General features: G+C 40.1%; 1 long non-coding RNA gene across 1 annotated transcript in view; it reads right to left on the minus strand.

The window, feature by feature from the left end:
* Positions 1–10,594, minus strand: part of LOC112550441 — a 39,591-nt gene extending 28,997 nt beyond the window's left edge. The window contains exons 1-2 of the long non-coding RNA XR_003094293.1: positions 10,480–10,594; positions 9,663–9,795 (exon numbers count right to left, since the gene is read on the minus strand). This is a non-coding gene — a long non-coding RNA (uncharacterized LOC112550441). The remainder of the gene's footprint in view (positions 1–9,662; positions 9,796–10,479) is intronic.

Genomic DNA, 10,594 nt, shown 5'->3' on the forward strand with positions numbered 1-10,594 from the left:
CCCCCCAAAACCCATTGATACACCCCAATGCTGCAGGATATCCATGGGGGCAGAGAGAGAGGCAGAGTCAGCATTACTAGGCAGGGAAGTTTGGATATGGACAAGGTGGATCAGATTTCCAGTCAGCACTTTAAGTATTAATTCACCCTTACCTAAGACACCGACCACCTAACTGGCCCAGTCATTGAGCAACTTAACTGGCCCATCAAGCCATACCTGGTCCAGTAACTCATGAACAATTGCCATGACAAGCACAGGTGTAATTTTTATCTCTTCTGCATTTGGAAGAACAAAATGCACCCCTCCTCCTCCCCCTTCCCTCTGGTAAGCTGCAGGGACAGGGGGATTTTTTTGCTATCATCCAAGTCATTAGCATTTAAAAACTTGGTTTATAACATTGAAATTCATCTCATCCTGAGAATTTTACAAAGAATACAGCACATTTCATCATTGCATTAAAGAGTGCCAAAGATATTAATTTCCCTAGACTTAATCCTATGTCAAATACAGAATTAAATCTTTTTCCACACTTGCATGCTATTTTGAGTCACAAATGCACAATTGTGACACCATAATCATTTTATTATATTCCAAATTCTTTCCTTGAAACCCAAAAGCTACCATGCAAATGATCATCCATTTTCTAGAAACAAAAAATTTAACTGCACTGCAATCTATACTGATATTCATCTAATTCTTAGTATAAGGAGTAAATCTACTTAAAAATATCAGAGATGAGACTTTATAGGTTAAGATGAGATCTTGTGTTCCCAAAATTTTGCATATTGCTTTTTATCTATTCTTTTGGATTTTTAATCAAGCCTCCACACCAATGGTCGTTGGTGTAAATTCTGCCCTATTTTTTCTCTCTCACTTAAAGAACTCAAAACACTCCCTTCATTTTTCTATATGTGCATTCTTTGTCAGTTTCATTTTTTGTTCTTTATCAGATTTGCCCACAGCTGATATACTTTCCTCTATATATTCATACCCTTGCAGAATGCCGTCCTATTATTAGTGCTTCAAACTTGCTCCTTTTATTTAATCTTCTGTCCTACTCTATCCTCTTCACCAAGCTTTAAAATTATTACTTTTTACATTTTCTTGACATTTCTTTTGGCTTCATCATATTCCTCAACATAAGACCAATTTCTCAAAGCATATGATCCTTGCTATACATCAGTTCTCAATTGCTTTGCTATAGTGATCATGAAATTACTATATCCTTTAGTCCAAGTTATATGATAATACCAGATTTGTTCTTAAATACTAAAAAACCTCAAAAAACCTGTTATATCTTGGTTCCTCCAAAAAAATTGTATTGCACTCATGCATGTCTTTCAGTTTTTTTCATGCCACAAGTCTCTCTGTTGCCAGTCCTCTGAAAATATAATGGTCCAAGTTACATTTGGCTCTCCTTTGACTGCCAATATTTGGAATCAAATGTTATGATTCATAGTAACCCTGATTGATGACTACATACGTATTACTGGTAGCAAGAGGAAACACAGTGTCCTTTGCTATCATATATTTTGAGTTCAGAATTTTAATAAATCATTCCCTGCAGTTAATTGTTATAAAGACATTTTTCCATCAGATTGGTTTCTGTATATCTACAATATCACAGTCACTTAAGACAAGTTTGATATCATATTTTGGAAGCCTATCATTTATTTATTCAAGTTTTTCTTAGAATGCATCTTTTATTTCATATTTCCCTTTTTGATCAGAGCTTATACATTGAGGAGGCTGATATTGGATCATGTTCGTTTCATGGTTGGGTACGAGATTTGTTTATTGATTGTTTCAAAGCAGTAATTTCTGATAGGATGTTATCACTTAAAATTTTTGCATTTCATGCCTTCTGGTCTTTCCGTCACTCTAAAACAGTGCAGATATACTAATTTTGAGAGACTCACTTCCCAAAAATCGGAGAGCACTAGCCTGTCCAGCACATAAAGGTAATTCATTCCTTCAGAATTTCAGTACCTTCCATCTGTTACTGAGGGCCTTGTTACACCTTCTGCTATAAACTGAACAAATGTTAATTGGCTTAGAGTTGTTTGGCTTAGTGGAGCAGTCACATCCAAGGCAAAAACCCATCTCTGACTTTCCTTCACCTGTACAGCTGTGAGTTGGCACTAGAGGCTTGGTGAGCAAGGCCAGGACTAGGAACCTAGAAGTAAAATGTTTCTTAGTGCAAAATAAGGGGCTGGGGTAGCATAGGTGGTAACGTGCACAATTGACAGCCCAGAGGTCACAGGCTTGTAGGCCATAGCAGAAGTGCTCATGGCACACCCCTGTCAGATTCCAATAAATCTGAATACCTTGTCACAAGAATGTGAAGGAAGGAAGTGAAAACCAAGTTGGTGCTGTCAGCCACAACATCTTTGCATTGTGTGCACTTCTTTTTTAGTCCATTACATTTATTGGCATTGGCTACAATGCAAATAAATACCCTAGGAGCAGGACTGGGCCGAGTCAGTGCCACAGACCAAGAGCAACTGGCAGCTGCAGTGCCTCCTGCTGCTGCCCAGACCAGTTTGCTGCTTCAGCTCTGATGAGTCCAATCCTTTTTTCTCCAGAGTTTGTCCCCACACACAGCCACTGACAGGAGCAGCAAGTTGGTCCAGGTGGCCGCCAGGTGCTCCAGGGCTGAGCTCTACCCAGTGTTCCTGAAAGGCCAGGTGCTGTGTCTAGGCCCACTGCACCCCAGCATCCCCACTGCATGATGGGATGCTGGAAGACTTCAGTTTGGGCAGAACAGCTGTAGGAAGTGACCACACTTTAATGGAACAGGAGCAAAATTAGGCAGATTAAAGATAATCCTGCCCTGAAGTGGCATAATTTAAACCAACTAATGAGTGCTTTAAGCCACTTAAAAGTGTTAACATGCAGCCAATCCAGAAGTTAAAAGCTCCAGAAGCCACCTAAAATTAATGTGTGACAAGGCTCTCAGACTCTTTATTTACTTTATATAAAAAAGAGTGACTTTTCTCAGGATTGGGTCAAAATAATGCATATCAAGCACAATGAACTCATGTTTCCTTTATCTCTGATAAATTCTTCAAGCAGTAATACTGCAAAGCACAGATACATGTCTGTCTATAATTAAGAGTTAATCTCAACTACTGATTTTAAATTTATCCCAGGTAAACTCAGTTTAATCAAGCCAAAACATTTTCACCTTAGACCCACTTTTTTATTCTCTCAAGATTAAATTAAATTTTATTACAAATATACATAGGAACTTGGCAAAATTGATTTCACACTTTTTACAGAAACTGTGATTTCAGTCAGGCCCCACAAAAAAGCAGTCTCATTAGGAGACTTGTGAGCCCAGAATTACAGGGCAACAAGCCCACCGCTCTCATGCTCCTTGTGTCATATGGACCAAGGAGTGAAGCCCTCCTTCCCACAAAATTAAAAAAAATACACTGATGAAAGGACATCTGAACAGGGCAGGGAGAAGTCTTGATCCTACAACATTGGACATAGGAGTCCATCAATCTGGCTACTGGACTACAGTGGCAGGTTTCTTCCCGTGCCCCTTGTTGGGCTGGTAGCCTTGCAGGGAAATGGATAGAATCAGGCCATGCCACACATACAGACAGTCCAACTGCTTGGATTGAACCAATGCCCAGAACTAGAAACGTGACTCTGCAAACCAACCCCCTGAAGGTAGAGATAACCAATTTATTTGCCCAACTAAAAAGAAATAATACAATTTAATGTAATTTTTCTTAAGCACTTAATAGAATACTTTCAAAGACATAATTTGGTATAACTATTACATGACCATGTACAGATGGAGATAATGCTATCAACAAGAAAATTCCTTGTATGTTTTGTCCACAAGTGTAGATGACTTTGAGCAATCGGTCTTTGTTAGATAATATTATTTGTAGATTTAATCTGAGCTGCATAAGCTTCACTGGGGAATAAACTCATGGGAAGCAACTCTGATTTAACTCACTTATTGAAAACGCTCACTATATATTTATATTATTATAAGAAATAATTTGGAATTGCTTGAATATGCCCTCATTTGCATTTTCAGATGCAGACTACATTTTTTTTTTTTTATTTCAATATCATTTTTACAGGCTCTGGAAGCCCAGATAGTTCAGTTAAAAATAAACTAAGGATGTTAACACAAACTAAACCAGCCTGTTCAAGGATGCAAATTCACTCCTCTGACCTTTGGACCCACTTCCATAAGTTAACTGGACAGTCGTATAAGTTACATAGATCCATAAGACTACCAAATTGAACATATTGCAGAAGAACTTAGCTACCTTGTAAAATGTGGACTAAGACAGCTTTTGCCTTACCCTTGTGAAAGAGTAGGATGATTTAAAAATTCACATATGGCATACATCAACCTTTGAATTCCTGATATGGAATTGTGCTCCATGGCTAGGACTTGTACATAGTTGGCAGTTATTAGATAAAGTGATAGTAATGCTCATTCATCATCTCCATTAGTTCATTTATCATTTACATTATACAGGAAAACCTGCCCTTTCTATTTGGTTGTTCCTAAAACTGATGTGAACTGAATGTTCAGTCCCTTGACACAGACCCAAGACACAAGGCTGATGGATAAGTATTTCTAAAGTAACTTGTCTTCTGCGTACAAAATATTTCATTCCTCAATGTTCTTTTCTTCTGCAGTGATATACATTCATGCATTTTAATTGCAAAGTCTTACACTAGGTATACTGTGTATAAATCTGAAAGTGATAGCTTAGTGATAAAATAAGCCATGTACACTCATTTTTATTGACCCAGGACAAGACTGCAATACTAGTCCAAAATTAAACACAAAAGTGAACAAGGCATCATGACTCAAATATATTTTAGTCTGTTTTATGGCTTTTTTCCTCTGAGCCCTCTCCTCCTTTAACTGTCAGTTGTGATGCTATCAGCTTTACTCAGTTCAATTCAACCTATTCCTGAATGTTTAATTTTGTTATTTTATTTTAGTTAATATATGCAGTATACTTTCACTTGTCATTGTCGTGTTGTACCACAGGAGAATACTGATCTAACATACTTGAATGCAGTGTTATTTTATGGCCTATACTTCTAAGTGCCAGAAACCTAGGATATTGCATCTTGGTACACATCAGGCATTTTGCAAGCAAACAGCCAACAGAGCATCTAACTAGCCATTGCACAACAGATTTTTTGATGTTCTGAAAACCAAACCCTACCTTCCATATTCTCTTGTCCTTATTTTTAAAGGTACTGAGCAACTCTATTACTTTGGTATCAGCAGTTCCTGAGACAGCTGAAAACCAATGAGAATAAGGCCATCTGTCCTGTACTTATTCTATTGCTCTACTCTGCAAATAATATTTTGATGTCTTTCATCTTAGCATATCTCCTATTTCCCTAGAGCTTAATAGTGTATTTATGCAGTATTTTTCTCATGAGGAGTTATTCAGTCATATTTATCATCTTCCCCTAATCTAGTTTCTCATCACCATGAAGTTATTTGTTTCATACATTTTTCTGACTTCTTATTTAATACTACTAAACTTTTTGCATAAAATTCAGTTTGTTATCTGGATTTATGCATATAGCTACAGGACTAGATTCTCCAGTCAATCCATCTCCTTTGCAGTTTTCAGAAAATTAAAAAGGGCCAAGTATTTTCTGTAGCTAGAACTTGTCCCAGGCATGAGAAAGATTCCTAATGCATAAACAATCAGGGTTGGATGGGACCTCAGGAGGTCATCTAGTCCAACCCCCAATCCATAGCAGGACAAATGTAACTAGCAGAGGATGGTTTTGATTAATTGAACCAAGGGTGGGCAAAATGCAGCCCATGGGCCAGATGTGGCCCACCAGGCCATTCTATCCAGCCGGTGGGGCCCCTAAAAAATTTAGAAAATTTAATATTTATCTGCCCCTGGCTGCCTGTCATGTGGTCCTCAATGGCTTGCCAAAACTCAGTAAGCGGCCCTCCACTCAAAATAATTGCCCGCCCCTGAACTGACCTCTGGGTTATGGGCCCAGCATGCTTCATTGAGCCACTGTTCTGCTTGACATTTATAATTAGCATTATAATGCTATTTATAGTTGGCATTAAGTCATTATAAACAGTCCCTAGGCCATCATGCTCTTGGTCTTGTGTTCATGCCAAGGCAAGATAGGTGGGATGGGAGCACCTGTCCACTCTGCCAGATGTTATCTGGCAGATGGTCCCTTGGAAATATTCAGTTTTAATATTAATAACATTTACTACATTGATTCTGAGAGAACAGCCAAGATTGGAGCTCCACTGTATGAAGCACAGAAGAGTAAACCGTCTTTGGCCTGAAACCTTAACAATATAAATAAACAAAAGAGACAAAGAGCTAAAACAAAGGCCTAAAGAAGAAATGTGAATAGCAGAACAGTAGCAACTGTTAGTTCTATGAGGAGAGAGTATTAGCTAAATGGAATAACAAAAGAAGAAGAGACAAGCAGGAAAGAAGAATTAGGGGAGGAAACTACAATGAATGGTTTGATCTAGAAAGAAGCTGAGAAGAAAAAGGGTGAGACAGGAGACAAGTTGGGATTTGGGTCAAACAGGCAGTCAGTACATGTCACAGAACACATCTACACAAGATGCCTTTTCTACTTACTATGCATTAATGTGTCACGGCAAAAACCATGCTAATGCACAGCAGAATTAGTCTACTGTGCATTAAGCATCACAAAAAAGCCCATTCATCTTTGCTACTATGCATTAGTGCAGGCTAATGTGCCTTTATGTAGTACCTTATATTAGAGGTACGAAACTTAATGTGCAGTAGCAAAGGCACATTAATGAATGCTTAGACATGCACACACAGAAGAGTCAAAACTGTAGACAATTAGTTTCTGCTTAAGCTGCTCCTGCATCTGCACTGTCAACTTCAGTTTCTGGCTGAGTCCTCCTAGGAGTTTCTTTCTTTAAGACCACTACGTCTCAAAGGAAAGGTCTCACAAAATGGTCCTAAAGGACAGGTATAGTTCTCACACTTAGTGGGTGCTGAGTGGAAGGGTGAGAGGTACACTGAGAGATATGTGAATGTGCTGAATCTGCTTCTGTGAATCTAAAGTTATTTTCTGTTTCCCCTGCTAATGCCGATACATGTATATAGTTTTAATTAATGTTTACAATACATTCTGTGCCTATCAGTTTGACAGCACATTTTCCTCACAGTTGTGGCTAGAGTAATTTATTTGCAAGTGCTTTGGAGAAACATAACATAACACTCCCATGCTTTGTATGCACAGTACTTTCTGACCATTAGAGTTTTCAAAACAAGTCTAGCACCTGGGTAGATCTAGGATTTTGAAAAGGGGTGTGCCACAGATGGAGACAGCACTTTAAAGGTGATGGCAACCCCTTGGTTCCTTTCACTCCCCACTTCACCTTGACCCAAACCATAGCTACTCCCAGCTTGAGCTGCTAAGGCTGGAATTGGGAGACAAGCCAGAGGCTCCACTTTCCTGTGGCCCTGATGCCTAGGTCCCTTGCAGAGTCTGCAGTAGACAAGTCCCCTTTCCTGCACCTGCTCCAGGCCCAGCTCCATCTCCCCCATCAGCCCAGGATCTCCAGCTAGATGGGTAACTAAACTGTGACTGAAAAGGTTAGTCCACAAAACTGTTGTGGCCTGACCTAATTTAAGCCCTGAATATATAATATATAAATAAACTGGCATGCATGTCAACCATTGAGCTGCTGTGATGAATTTGTCACCTACAAGCAACTTTCACCAACTTTGTCTGGTTAGAACACTTCAGACCTTTTCCAGGCTCTGATCTGGCCACTGTCATCCATTACTTTGTAACCTCAGGACTAGACTACTGCAATGGGATCTATATTGGCCTGACCTTGAAAGCCATCTGGCAAAACACAGAACAGTGGGGCTCATCTTCTGATGTGGGTGGGTCACAAGGAACAGAAACTCATGCTCCAGAGTCTGCACTAGTAGCTTACCAGGTACAGTTAAAGGTGCTGGTTTTGATCTGTAAGGACCTACACAATCTGGGTCCTATTTACCTAAGGGACTTCCTTACCCCTTTGGCCCCAACACAATCCCTAAGACCAGCCAAGATAAAGCTCCAAAAGTACCATCGGTTTGCCGAGTCCTTTTGGCAAATAAGTGGGAGGCCATTCTCTGCACTTGCTCTGCAGCTCTGGAATTTCCTCCCAACTGAGACTCAGCAAAGCCCAAGCCTAGACACCTTTTGGAACTGCTGCAAAACCTTTTCAGAAATGCTTGCCAGAAAACAAATTTTGGAAGAGGGGTGCTTTAGGAAGTCTCTCTTTTCTTGATATTCTAGTTCCCTTTGAAGTTGCTTTTGTTCTCTTCCCACTCTGTTTTTAAGTTATTCTGTGTTCTTATTGTAAGGCACATTGAGCCTTTGCCAACACACAAATTTAATATATTTGTGCTTTTACTGTATTTTATCTTTTTTTGTTTAATTGACATTTCAAGTCAATTTGCCTGTTAATCATTAGAGCCCATATCTACCAAGTAAATTGTGAGTAATCATTTTAACAAATTTTGGCTTGCCAGTTTTCTTAATAACACAACGATCCAAAAAAATTAAATTCTGGCACTTCCCCACCACAGAAAAATGTGCTTCGGAAGCTCTGAGTGGATGGTAGGAATAATAAGGACATAGTCAACGAGTCCATAGGCAACATGGATTTATTGACACAGAATCCTGGGCTGGTACTGTAGCAAGCTCAGGGGGTCCAACCCTGGCATCTGACACCCCTGGTGGTCAGACTCACTAGATATGCTCTCTCCAGTCTCCCTCACCTCCTGTCTCCCACCTGCCATGTCTTTGGTGTTAACAAAGATACACTGGAGATACTACTTTTGGAGGCCCATTAGGTCTTCCAGGGACCTCCTCTTTTGCTCCATCATTGGGGCTTCTCCAACCAGAAACTCAGTCTTCAGGGGTTTTTCACCCCAATCTCAATCCTGTCTCTCTCCTTCTCTAGGAATGCTTCCTTTTAAGTCCCCATACCCATACCCATGCCTCACAGGTGTCACCTGCAATTCCATGCGGTCTCCTAGCCCAGCCACCAACTGTGCCCCTCAAGCCTCAAACCCTTTTTCAGGCGTCTACCCTTTCCTTTCCTCTGACTGAGGACTTGAGCCATAACTCAGTGCCCCAGACCTCAGTTCCTGGGTCTCAAGCTTTAGCATCCCTACCCCCCACTCTGGCCTCCACACCACCCTCATAACCACAATCCAAACCTCTGGTCAGAGCATAAGACCTCCTCCCCCCCGCAAAAAAAAGCTCAACCATAACACAAAGCATAAACCCTCAGCTACAACTCATACACAAATTCCACCTTGAATATCTAACAGCTGCTGCTCTACCCTACAGAGCTGGCTTCTCCCCCACCCTGCCTCCCAGTAACCCCCTTGTTTTCTGGCAAACAGCACTATCCGTAGTTCCTCTCTCATCAGCTTGCAGGTATAAACTATCTGCCCAAGGCCAAAGGCTTCGTTTATATGTACCTAAGTCCTGCCCCCTCCAATCACCTGACACAGCTCTCTGTCAAGAGGGCTCAGCTGCTGATGACTCCTTAATCAACCACCCTGCAATCTGCTACCTGCAGTCCATGTCCTGCAGCTCAGTTTAACCAGGTTACTCACCTTGCTACCTCTTGCAGCCAGATTTTCTGTAAGTGTGCTGGCTCTGATCTTCCTATCCTGCTTTGCACTCTTCTCTCCACTAATGGGGATAGGAGTCCCCTATTCCAGGAACTTAAAAGAGTTGAAGCCACATCTGAAAACAATAAGATGGAATATCAGTCATAAAATGACTGTGTTGCTCCTCACATACTATGCATATGCTGGAGCATTCAGTTTCCTCCCTCAAACAAACCCAGCATATAGGTCCCTTTATGCAAATACTGGTACTCAGACTTTTGTTTAAAGACAGAAAGAGCACCACAGCAAATTACATGCAGCAAGCAGCAACACATACAAACACGCCAAACTGCTCTGAGTGGGTTGACTCCTGAAGAAGACATTGCCCAGCAATCCTAATTAACCCACCTAACATTAAAAGTATAATAAATCAGATGCAAGAGAGAATGCTCAGAGTTTGAGTGTCTTCAGTCCTTCACACAGCAGAGTAAGTTTTGAAATCAGGAATAAAAATAAAATGCAATACTTGGGACCTGGAAAACTGATAACTTGTGAAGCATTCATTTCTATTATATATTCTATAAATATTAAAACCAGTGCATTATATGAGTAGAGTGTGTTAGTGAATCACTCAAGGATATACTAGAAATAGCCTTTTTTTTTTTTTTAAAAGGTACACTTCTGTATGCATGTCATTTTAATATTTTGAGAAAATATAACTCAACATATTAAATTTTGAAAGACGCTAATTTTGGCTTGAGCATTTTTAGCGGTTTCAAATCAAGAGTTACTAAAGGAATTAGATTTTTTAGAATGATACCTGAAGAGTATGGCTTAGTTGCTCTAAGGACTCAATCTGTGCATTCTGGCAAAGCTCAGGAGCTGTTTCTGGACCCATTGGTTACAGTTCACTTCAAATATGACTTAGAATTATA

Source organism: Alligator sinensis, unplaced genomic scaffold, assembly GCF_000455745.1.
Source record: "Alligator sinensis unplaced genomic scaffold, ASM45574v1 scaffold67_1, whole genome shotgun sequence".
Lineage (NCBI taxonomy): Eukaryota > Metazoa > Chordata > Crocodylia > Alligatoridae > Alligator > Alligator sinensis.